Genomic DNA, 12813 nt, shown 5'->3' with positions numbered 1-12813 from the left:
GAATCGAAGCCACATTTCAGGCACTCACCAGAATCTCAGGGATGGTGATGTAGGGCAGGGAGGACAAGGAGGAAATGTTTTCCTGAGAACTCTTCCTGCAGAATCAGAGCCGAGTAAGAATTGGAATCACCCTGCCAGCTCATGCTATTTCAGTATGGATGTGGTACATCAACATGTGAATCATGCTGACTCAAATCAGGGAGCACTGAGCAGCAGAGATGGAATCAGCCTGTGTTCTGCATCTCTCAAGACCCTTTCACTATCCTGTCCTGTGTTAACTGGGAAAGCCACAAGTCCCCTCATGCTGCCTCACATGGGCTTTCATTTCAAACAATTTCTGGAAGCTTGTGCTTGTGAAGCTTGTGGTTCCTAGTGAATTGTAATGTCATCTTACAAGAGTGTTGTTAACCTCTGGCCTTAGCTTCTGATGGCTTCTGCCAAATACTTATTTTTCTTCCTCTTTAACAAGTACTAGTCTGTCATTCTGGGACACCCAGAGAATAGAGTCAAAGAAAGCCCGCTCTCACGTGTTAACATTCTGCAGCCTTTTTTCTTCTTCATTCCCGTTCATTCCACAACTTACTGACAAACAGATATTGATAATTCTCGAAGGGCTAGAGGTGTTTTTAATCGCTGGGAGTGGAAATATACTTTCTAAGCTTGCCCAAACCTTTCCTCTAGTAAATGGTTTAAAGGATTGTTCTCAGTGCAAGGCAATAGCAGTCTTTTGACTTTCCAAGGACAACAGATGACAGCTCAGAAATGACCCGCTTTAGACCGTCTTTAAGCCCATGAATCCACTTATCAGTCAATACAGTTACGCTCAACCCAGGACCAGACAGCAAGGTGTGTGGTATGCAAAGGTTTGAAAGGGGTTCGGGCAGCCTCCTTTCTGTCAATGAAAACTTCCTTCAGAACCCAGAAATGAGCACTGTTCATTTTTCATTGCACTGCAGTGAGCACGAGGCTAGGGACCCAGTCTGTTGCAACGCAGTGGGATGGCTGTGGGAGAGAGTTCTGAGTACTGTAGGTGTCAATATCAGGAACCCTTCCTGCTCAACCTAAAAGCCAGACGGCCCCATAGCACAGAGTCCAAGGCAGTGTTGCGCCCCCAGAACGACTGTTTCACAGGGGTCACATATCAGATATCCACATTACAATTCATATCTGTAGCAAAATTACAAAGCAGCATCAATATAATTTTGGGATTGGGGAATCATCACAACGCGAGGGACTGCCTTAGAGGGTCACAGTGTTAGGAAGGTCGAGGAGCACTGCTCTAAGGTAAAGGGTACCCATTAGAAACAGAACACATTAGATTTGTGGGAAATTGTTTTGGCCTGGGAAGCACACATGTGTTGTAAGGAGGGATGTGTGCCACAGAGGATCTAGTGGACTCTCTCATTTGACATCTCTCTGGTCAGTCCTCACATAATACAAAGAAATATCTAGTATGTGTCTAGAGCAGCGGTTCTCAACCTGTGGGTTGCAACCCCTCGAGAGCTGTCAGATTGCTTCTCTTTCATATCAGATATTTGTCTTAGTATTCATAGCAGTGGCAAGATTACTATAATGAAGTAGCAACACATTAGTTATGTGGTTGGGGACATATAACAAGGAACGGTCTTAAAGGGTCCCAGCATTAGAAAGGTTGAGAACCGTTGTACTAGACAATTTTATTGAAGCCTTAGAGTAGAAGCAGAGGTAGAAAAAAAAGTTATAGAATTCACACTTTCGTCTTCTTATAGACATATAGCCTCTGGGCTTTTAGAATTGGAAATGGGGTGTGGACATAGTTAACTGGGATAATAGAGATTGTTGAGAGTCTTGAGACAATTATAACAGTCTTAAAATTACGTCTGAAGGTCATCGGTAGGGATCACGTTTTTACTACGTCAGCTGAGTATACGGTTATGAAGTGGGCAGGTTCCTAATTAGGTCATTTTCTTGAAAGAAACACTGGCTTTAAATGATCACCATTTTAGTAGACAGGTTGGCTGGTATTACATAGGAATAAGGTTCAATAAAATAGTCACTAAATAAAAGTGGCAACTTTAAAGTCTGAGATGAAAGTCTAATGAATCCACGTAAGAAAGGAAAAAAAAATGAGAAAATGGTGTCAATCGGCAAGTTTGATCTTTCCTTTTTCCAAAAAGGAGATTCCCAATTTCCTTTTTTGAAAGTTAGCCTCCTGCTAGGTGGGCAAGTTTTCTGTGCATAGTTCTTATTTGAGAGCAAGTTATGTGGTATAAAGACCATAGCACATGAGGCAGGGGACTACAGTTCCTGTCATCTCCTGCCCTAGCCAGCAGTATGACCTTGGACAGGACAAACTGAATGTTACTCCTCAGCTTCCTCCATGGTGATCCCTGACAACGCCAGAGAGTGATATTTAATGCCCTTTCTTTCCCTGGCATTCTACTTGGTTATTTTTGTAAAATATTTCAGACCCAGGGCCTTGCACATAGCCAATAAGCGTCTGCCACTGAACCTCCCCTAAAGCACCAGCATTTCACTTTCTAGATATTACAATCTGTTTTTTTTTTTTTTTTCCCTCCTCTCATTTTTAAAAAGCCTCAACAGAGCTCAAACTGAAATGAAGAGTTCTATTAGCTAACACAGCAGATGGTCATCTCGTCCTTCATAGGAGTTCAGGATGAACATTCTTCTTGATTTCTTATGATCCAACTGGCAAAACTGTTCTCTATTCTTCAGCTACTGCATTTCATGCTTGTTTCATAGACTTCGAGATAAGCATGCATGTCTGTTCTCTTTACGTGACTATTCCATACAATTTTTCAAAAATAATTTCCTGCTAAATATAGCATCATCTTTGTTATTGTGGCTCTAGGTCAGAGCAGACACTGCTACATTTATTTACTCCTGGACCATACACTGAACTATTAAGGAGATTTAGAAGGGTGCAGCAAAGTGACAATATGACTTCATGATGACATGAAATATGAATGTACGGTCAGCTAAGTTTTCTCATGACTGACGTGACTGTGCCACTACTCAGGTTACCTCAGTAACGTGAGAGTCTTCACACAACATGAGATCTCAGTGGCGACTCCAAATTTAATGTAAACAAAAACCTAATTCCAACACTTAAATTCCCAAACTGAAATTAAACATATAGGGACAGAAATAACTTGTAAATTTGCTTGTCATTACTTCTCTTAAACTAACAATTAGTAATTGGATATGTGATTAAAACTAGTTGGGGGAAATACTGAAGAAGTTGCTCTTCATACTGTTCAGTAAGACACCTATTATTCCTTGAAAGCTCACTATAAAGAAAAAAGGTATAATGTTATGTACTCCTTTTGTTGGGAAAACAGAGAGGAGGAAGGATTTCCTAATGTTTCACACTTCTATATCTGCTACACCTATCAGCAGCACATTGTAGATGGATTGGTCAGTATGTTAAGAAGAAAAAGAAATCAGAATAAAGCATTTCTGTATGGGGAAAGAGACTCGAGCTATGCGGAACATATTTTAGAAATGACATTTTGCTAAAAAGATTTTGACTCACAGATTTCTACTGACTATACATTTCCCCCTTCTGCTTTTCAGGGCTCAGCCCTGAAAGCAGTCAACAGCTGGCTGAAGATACCAAGGTTTCCCAGTTCGGTCTCCTACAGAACAGTGGCATCAGCCTCTTACCTGGACCAGGAGTTGCTGTTACTGCCAAGGCATGATGCTGTTCCCGCAAGGGTAGAAGAGTCTGCCCGGTTAGTGTCTCCAAAATCGAAGTTCACATTTCTGGCTGAGGTCAGGGCTCTATTCTAAGCAGTTCTCCTTAACCCAGTGTGTGATTCTAACAAAAACACCCTCTGCAGCTGGAGGGAGCCTCAGCTAACACCGGATCCTGTCAAGGCGTTCCTAGTGACTTCTGTCTTCTAAATGCAGTCTGATGTTTTGCGAGAGAGGGGCCTCCACAAGCAGGCCCAGATTGCCTGCAAAGCATTTCCTGCCTCTGAGAAGTTTGCATGTGAGAAAGCCTGCACGAAGCTGAGGGGCGGGGCGGCAGAGCAGAGCCGCCTGGGCGTTGAAGCTCTGATTTTACACAGAGCTGAAGTGAGTTTGTCAAAGCTAGCGTCAGAAAGTCCTAGGGTCCTTCCTATCCCTCAAGGAAGAAAGCGCAGCTTTCTCCTCCACACAAGGCGTTTCCACTGTGTCAAATGGACACTACTTCTGCTAGTCTCATTTCAAAAGTTTTCTAAGACAGATGAAGTCTGAGCCTTTTTATACCGTAATTCTTCTAAAGTTTAGAACCTTAAAAATAACTTAAACATGTACATCCTGGACTTGAGAAAACTCTGTAAGTAAAATCCTGAGAATCCAGGAAGCAGAGCATTTTCTTCTTGTCTCTCCTTCATCCCCAGAGTTCTGAACAGAACACAGTGGTGCATATGAAGCCTTCTTACCTCCAGTCAGGGATCCTCCAATTACAGACAACCGCGGCTGGAAAAGCTGGGAAGGCTGGGAAGGCTGGGAAGGCAGAAGACAGACTCCATCTTGATCAAGTTAGAGTCCTGCTGACATTAAACACTTGCGATGCTTCCCCCGGCATGGCGGAGTCTCTCGATCACATCTCTAAAGTGGCGAGCAGAGTGTATGCACCCTTCCCCAGACAGCTTGTGAACTCTCATCTGTTTATCTTTTCTGCTTTTGTGCGTCCACTGCATGACTTCCTGCTAGCCGCTCCAGCCTGGGAGCTTGGACTACCATTTGGTTTTGATTAAAACCAGACAGCCAACTCTGGAGAATTTAGGGAATAAGCTAATGGAAACTGCGAATATGGCTTTAATTAGTGCATCGATTAATAATAGATGTTAGCCTGTCTTATAGTAAGATGTCACAAACGCAGAGCCCAAATCATTTCTGGAAAGAATTCATACTGCGTCTCTTTTATGACCCAGAATTCTCCCTCAGGGAAAGTGCAAGGGTAAAAGGGACTGAGGCCTTGGGACATGTAGGTTGTGGCCAGGCCAGTAGGACAGCTTCCTTGTTTACACCAGAGAAATAGGAAACAGCATTTGCCCATTTATCTTACTTGGTTGAAACTACTCCGTAATCTCTCCCTTTCATTTTAGTTACATTAAAAGGCTTCATTCTATTCTTGGTGACTTAACCAGCCGAACCCTTTTTAACTGATTAGTGATCAGATGAATCTAATTATTGATTCTAGGTGAGGGTTGTATATTTTAGCTTGTGAACCATGTAAAATGTAAGAATAATTCCAATATCCAAGTAAGAAATAAGTATATCACCACTTAAGGAGATGCGGGAGATATTAAGCCTGCAGGTCTCAACAGCTGTCTTCTTATCTGAAATGTAAGTGGTTTTTCATTGTTTACATATATTCTCAGGTGGTCCTAATTTCTGCAAAAGCATGCAGGACCCCCAATATCATAACGGCCATCTTTCATTTTCCCTGACAGTGCCGTGCAGGTGATAACTGGATGATGTATGATGCTGCTACTGCACTTTCTTCACCAGACAACTGACATGTCTCAAAAGCAACAGAAAACACAATTTAGAGAAAAGCCAAATGGCAAAAACAGATTTAAAGCATGCACAAACAGGAACATGAGATGTCTTCTAACATACATATCCTAGCAGGGCTTGCCATGGTGACAGAGGTCTGGAACCCTAGCTCTTGGGAGACAGAGAGGAGTACAAAGTTAGCTTTTTCTACGTAGAAGAACCATGCCAACAAGGGGGAAAAGGTTCTGGAGCTATCCCAGTCTCTAAAGTGTTTGCCATACTGAGTGATTCAAGGACCTGAGTACAATATCCAGAACCCACCTAAAAATTGTTGGGTGTGGTGCTGATCACTGGTAATGTCAGTGCAGGTGAGGCAGACACAGCTGAATTCTGGGAGCTCACTGGCCAGCCCTACTTAATGAGTCTGAGCATGGGGAGGAGGGAGGGAGGGAGGGAGAGAGAGATTAAATAAGGAAAATGGTACAGGAACAGTGGCACAAAGGTTGTCTTAGAACATAAATACACACACACACATACACACACACACACACACACACACACACACACACCTCACAAAAGCATATACACAAAAGAAAGCAAAACTGGCAATAATGAACCCACCCTACAGATTTACTCTCCAAATATAATATGTTAACAGGAAGACTTAAAATTGTAGCTGAAAATCATACGAGTTAAAATATGATTGTTTACATTATTTAAACCTGAATTAAATGTAAAAGTCCATTTATACATTCCTTGTTTTAGCCCTGCTTATTTTATGTGGTCCCAAGGGTTGAATTGAGGACCTCACAGTAGGCAAGTGCTCTACCCATGAGCTATAATCTCAGCCCCTCATTCATTCATTATTTAAAATCTATTTATCCTCATATTCAAATCCTCACACCATCACTCCTCTTCCCAGCGTTCTTTGTACTTTTATTTTACAGATAAAGTACTAGAAAATAGTTTTCTCCCAGCCAAGTGATAGAAAGTGGCCAAGCCTACCCTGGAGCCCAGTTCCTCTACGTTCTGTGCTTACTTTATCTGCATTAACTGTCTCCCTTGACGGCCACTAATCAGTGTGTGAAACTAGGAGAGTTCTTACATGTTCTGTGTTTCAGCTATTCTTTTACAAATAGCCAGTTTCCACACAACTCACAAATCGGAGAACAGGATATTTATTTATGTGTGCATGTATTTATGTGTAGGTATTTGTTTCTTTAAGGAGAATCCTGGAGCTTAGCAAATGGGAATGGTTAGAGCATCTTTCCTGTGTGTGGCTCTGTCTTCATCTATCTCTGCATCTACTCCCATGATGCTGTTCAGTGTCTCAAAAGCACCCCACTGGTCCTTCTTAGTCAGGTTCCTTATAGATTCCATCATCCTCAGGATGCTATCACTAAGGTACTCTCTGTTTCTATGCACACTGAGAGGGATGCTTTGGTTGTCTCCACTGTTCCTAAACCAACTTCATCTAACAAGTACACCACTCTTACTTTCTCAGTATTAGAAGCAGTAATTGACAAATACTTAATCCGATTTATATGTCATCTTTAGTTGCCAGACTTTAAAAAAGTCCCAGGACTTTGGTTTTCATGAAGACTTTTACAAACATGTATGTGAAGTCAATGAGGTAATTTCCTAAGGACCCAGCACTGTCTTGGGCTTGTAGAAGATGTTTAAAGTATCTGTTCCTTTCTGCTCACAAATCTAAACTTTTACTCTCCTAAGTGTTTGTTCCATTCTCTATATTAGATTAATTGCAAGCCAGGGTGCCAAGGCCGCTCGAACTTGAGAATAGACTGTTACAACTCCATCTGGTTCTATCTACACTTAAGACTCTGTAGGTTACTAAGAATGAAACACCAATGCTGCTAACTTGACAGAACCTACAATCAACTATGACCTGGACCTCTGGGCATGCCTGTGGTGTGGAGTTATCTTGATTATGGTAATTGATGGGGGAGGAGCCATCTCAGTCAAGGATTGAACATCCCCAGGGGCAGGCAGTTCTGCATCTTAGGAGGAAGAGAAGGCTGAGCACCACGGAGCCTGAGCACATTGCTGTTTCTTGACTACTGATGTGGGACCAGCTGTTTCACCTTTCTTCTGTATTATTGTCCCTGCCATAATGAGGTGGTTTGCTACCTGGAAATGTGAGCTAAGACAAACCTTTTCTCCTTTCAATTGTTTTCGCTCGAGTCTTTTTTATTGATTTTCTTATTTACCTACTTACTTAGTTTATTTTATTACAGTTTCTTAAGCCCATGCAAGGCTTATTTTGAGCCCCAGTAACTAGGAGTTTTCAAAATCAAGGAGGCCAGACCTTAGAAAGTGTTTAGGCTTTAGGGCTGGTATACTGCTCCCTCACAGCTGGAATTTTCTTTACTGTTTAAGTAATTATCCACGTTGATCATTATTTCTGCCTTTGGCTTTTTTTTTTTTTTCAGAATCTCTAACTTGTTTGTTTGTTTATTTACAGATGCCTTCTGCTGCCACAGCAAAGGAATATGCTCCACTTCAGGTAAAAATGATTTCTTGGACATTTCATGCAAGAATTCTTATAGTTTTAAGTTTCAAGCTTAGTTTTCATGAAAAATTTAGAGTTGGTTTATTTTTGCATGAGATTATGGAACAGTCATTTTCCAAAATATATGGGTATTGATTTTTTTCTTCTGACTATTTCTGGCAGTCTGGTCCATGGAATTGTCTTTGTAACTTTGACAACCATGGAGTCACCAAAATTTACTAAATTTTATTTCTTGACATTTTCTTCTCTCCTGTTGATCTACATGTCCACCTTGTGTAAAATGCCATGCTATGTCAATTACCATAGCTTTACAGATAGGTTCAAATCCAATATTGCAAGCACTATAGCTTTGAGTTTTCTTAAGTATCATTTTGGGAAATCTTAGACCATTGCATTGGTGTACGACATTTAAAATCAGTTCATTTATTCATCTTGTAATTTTGTTTAAATTGTCATTTAGAGTGGAAGCTGATTGCCATCAATCATATTAAATCAATGTTGTGTGAGCACAGTGTATTTCAGATCTCAATTTAGGTTTGATTTTTCACAGTACTTTATAGTGTTAATGTATACCATATACTTTTGTCATAATTTCTCTAGTACATTGTACTTTAGGTATGAGCATAAATTGTACTTGAAAATTCACACTTCAAGTTGTTTACAGATGTTATGTAAAAATAGAACTTGGTTTTGAATACTGATTAGCAATCATTCTATAAAATATTAACCTCAGTACTCAATACTAACCAGTACTAGCACCTTTCCAAAGATCCGAAAAATGTTCTAGGTACATTACTATCTTGTATGTGACTGATGGTACCTTTGATCACCTATTTTTGTTGTAGCTTCATTGCACAGTAGAGCCTCTACTCTTACAATGTTGAGCAGTTGCCTGGAAACAGGCCTACTTGCTTTGTTTTGAATTTAGTGGAAGAACATAATTATTCTTTTACTATACCAGCACTTAACTGCAAGTTTTTAAATGTTATTATTTACTACATGTCTTTTATTTGGCTACAGAAATTCAATTAAGTTCATTTTTAAACTAAGGATAATTGTCAGCTGAAGGTAATTTTTTTCCTCTGGGGAATGTCTAGCAATGGCTTGGGTATTTTTGGTCGTCACACTACAGGAAGGTGGTTTCAAAACAGCACCGTGCTCAAATGGCTTCTCAGAAGAAGTGAATGTCTTTTGTGACACACAGCATTTCTCTGCACTGGTGTGTGTTGACTGAGAATTTCTATCAGACAGGGCACTGAAATTTCATCTTTTTTTTCTGCTCTGTTCCTTTTCAGTCTCTTTTATCTCACTACCCTCATGTCCCCCCCTTTTATTGGTACAGTCTGCCTAGGGTAAGCCAGCAAAAATGTGAATAGCCCTTGACTGATACTTACGCAAGTGCTGGGGATTGGTGGTGTGAGTCAATATGCCTGGTGAAGTTTCCTTTCTTTCTTTCTTTCTTTCTTTCTTTCTTTCTTTCTTTCTTTCTTTCTTTCTTTCTTTCTTTCTTTTCTTTCTTTCTTTCTTTCTCTCTCTTTCTTTCTTTCTCTTGTTCTTTCTTTCTTTCTTTTTTGGTCTGTTTGTATTTATGCTTCCATTTGAATATGATTTTGTGTCTTGCCTCATGAACTGCTCCCCCCCCCATTTTATTCCATTGATACAGTGAATTCCATGGTTTGACTTTTAAATGTTAAGCAAATCTTGTACTTCTTATTCAATATGGTATCATTCTACTAAAATTTGAATGAAATAATGTAAAGAACTTAGTTCAGAACCTTTACAAAGCTGTGGGGTATCTTTCTGTACCTTTGTATGATTTGTTTTTGTTTTGAATTTCAGACCATTGCATTTCTGTAGTGTATTTAGAATCATTTTATTCACCTCTACTATTTTTTATTATATATCCCTTTATATATTATTGAGCTTAACTTTCTCGGAATTGTCAGTTCTAACATCTGTGTTTGGATGGGATATTGGCCTGTTGCTTACTTATTACTTTTTAATTTTTTTGAATTTAGTTTTATTGTGATTGAAGTATCCTATCATCAACATGAGCTCCCTAAGATATAGCATGTCTTGCTTTATGGATAGTAAGTTTACTGCAAAACAAGGAGTATTGTTTTATCTTGTATTTCCCTGATGTCTAAGGATGGTGAATGTTTACAATAATATTTCTCAGTTCATTGTTGGAGTTTTGTATATTCTAGATATTAACCATTAATCTGGTATATAGGTGATAATTTTTTTCCATTGTGTGGTCTTCTTATTGGGAATGGGCTTTGTTGGATAAAGTGTCTCAGTTAAGTGAGTTTCTAGATGTTAATATTTATTTTTAATGACTGTGCTGTTCAGAGAATGCTTTGTAATTTGGAGCATATTTCCTAGTTTGCTCTCTAACAGGTTATGCCTCTCATTTTATGTTGAGATCTTTTATCCCTTTGGGGTTGAGTTCTATGCAAGGTGACAGATGATGACCAAGTTTCATTCTTCTACATGTAGCCATCCCATTTGACCAGCACTATCTGTTTAAAATGGTGTTTCCCCCACAATATGTGTTTTTGTCCTCTGTCAAAAAATCAGGCAGCTATAGGAGCATGCACTATGGGAGCTATAAATTCTATTCAGTAGATTAATGAGTCTGTTTGGATGTAGGCAGTACTGTGTTGATCACTATACCTCTGAAGGGTAACAGGGAAGATGATACCTCCAGCAGAGCTTTTATTGTTTTTGTTTTCCTGGAACTTTTGTGTTTTTATATGACTATTTAGATTTTTTCATTTCTGTGAATTTAATTGAAAATTTGTTAAATCTGTAAATAATGTTTAGTCTGGCAATTTTCACAATATTAATCCTACCAGTTTGTAAGTGGTCTTTTAATTCCATAATATCTTCTTCAATTTCTTTCTTTGGTGTCTTGATTTTATTGCACAAATCTTTCATTTATTTGGTTAAGTTTATCCCAAGATCCTGTTTCTGAGGCTATCCCAAATAGGATTGTTTCTTTTTTTTTCTTTCAGGGTGTGTTTATTGATTATATACAGGATAATAAATGATTTTCTTTTGTGGTAAGTTTATATCCTGCTACTTTGGTAAGCAGGTTAGACAGCTGTAGGATACTTTTGTTAGAACTTATAGGTGTATTTGTGTGTGTGTGTGTGTATGTACAATCTTACCTTCTCAGAATGATACAAATAAACAGCAACAAAAAATTACAACAAATGCTGGCACAGACACAGGGAAGGGAAACACTTAGTCACTGTGCATAGGGATGAAAACAGGTGAAGCAGCTCAGAAAATCAATGTATAAGGTCCTGAAAAGCTAAGACTATGTCTACCACATTATCCAGCTCTACCACTCCTAGCTATATTCCCACAGGACTCTATGTCCTACTATAGAAATGCTTTTGATCAATATTCATTGCTGCTCCTTTAGTATCCAGCCAGTAGAAACAGTCTAGGTGTCCATCAACCGATGAATGGATAATGAAAATGTTTTGTACATATGTGGCAATAGAATCTAGTCTTCAAAAGAATCATAGAAACACAGTAAGCTACATTATTTTTAGCATTTCTGGGCCCCAACTTTTTAATGAGTTAATATAATGCTTTGGATTTTGAGCAAAAGGTATGAACTACTGCAGGAGGAATGGTAGGTCTCACCAACAAAGTTGTGGCTGCCTCAGTGCATAAAGGTTGGGATCCACATGGACGAAGAAGCAACTTTCCCACGAGGACCTAACTGAAGACTGCCTGAGGGATTAAAGATTGGTGACGCAGAGAATGCCAGCCAATCAAGAACTGCCACTTGGAAGACCCGCTTGCTCCAGACCTATGGGACTTGGGTGGAGGGTATAAAGGGTGCTCCCAAAGGATTAATGAATGAGCTTGCTGGCTGCATTCCTAGGAGCTTGCTACAGTGTTCTCACCTGCTCCCATAGTCTGAGCCTCCTGAGTCTGTCCCACCTCATCCCCAAGGGCAAGTAAGGCCAGTCTGGCAGGAGGGGTCCAGGGCATAAAGCAGCAAGCTGCCACAAACACAGGTATTTGACTTTAAGACAGAAACAGTTTCTGTCAACTTGAAAAACGAGCCCAGTGAACTGGGAGCCAGAATGTCTGGGTTATGAGCTCTTCGGTTATCAAAAGCTGTGTAGTGGTGAAACTATTCTGGAAACACTGGAGTTCACCAAAGATTGTTTTACTCCTGGCATATGTGTTCAAATATCACCTTAGCATGTGTGGAAAAAGCCTTCTCTTCTTGGTGGAAAGCCAACAAAGAGAAAGACATAGTTCCACAAGAGCAAGAATAAATCCAAAGAGTGTGTGTGCAAGCTACATCAGCAAATAGAGTTAAGAGAATTAGAAGAAAAACAATTTATCTTAAAGCAGTGGGTTATGAAGACTTATTATTTTCATGCTATTGTATCCAAGTTCTGGTTAGAAAAAAATAATCAATTAAACTGCAAACATTTTTGAGCACTTATGAGCAAGATGCAGTGTTGTGTGGGATTCTAAAGATAGTTGTTACAGCTGCCTTATAACCTGGTTCCTTTATAAATATTTAGACACCCATGGCATTTGAAATTCCTTCACTTTCCATTTTAGGTAAAGATCAGTTTAAGATTTCTTCCTAAATCCTTGTTGTCCTAAGTTCTAACCAGAACATCTGCTTTGCTGTAAATGCCTTCTCAGATGATCCAAGACATATTCAGCTGACCCCTTTGCATACTTCTCACACATTATTTCAATATGTAATCAAACACAACTTACCCACAGGAATATTTTAAGGGAGA

The 12813-nt window shown here is 39.5% G+C and overlaps 1 protein-coding gene across 2 annotated transcripts in view; it reads right to left on the bottom strand.

Annotated features, from left to right (window-relative positions):
* DLC1 (DLC1 Rho GTPase activating protein) overlaps positions 1–4553 on the bottom strand; it is a gene marked incomplete at its 5' end in the record, with an annotated part of 374393 nt that extends 369840 nt beyond the window's left edge. The window contains one exon of one of the 2 annotated variants that reach the window (XM_080929012.1): positions 4431–4553. Of the gene's footprint in view, positions 1–3666; positions 3803–4430 lie in introns of those variants that run through there. The other variant, XM_080929013.1, reaches the window with a different exon arrangement.
* Between the last annotated feature and the right edge of the window lie 8260 nt (positions 4554–12813).

The sequence above is a fragment of the Micromys minutus genome (assembly GCF_963924665.1).
Source record: "Micromys minutus genome assembly, chromosome: 14".
NCBI classification, from domain to species: domain Eukaryota; kingdom Metazoa; phylum Chordata; class Mammalia; order Rodentia; family Muridae; genus Micromys; species Micromys minutus.
This window is presented reverse-complemented; position numbering and strand designations above follow the sequence as displayed.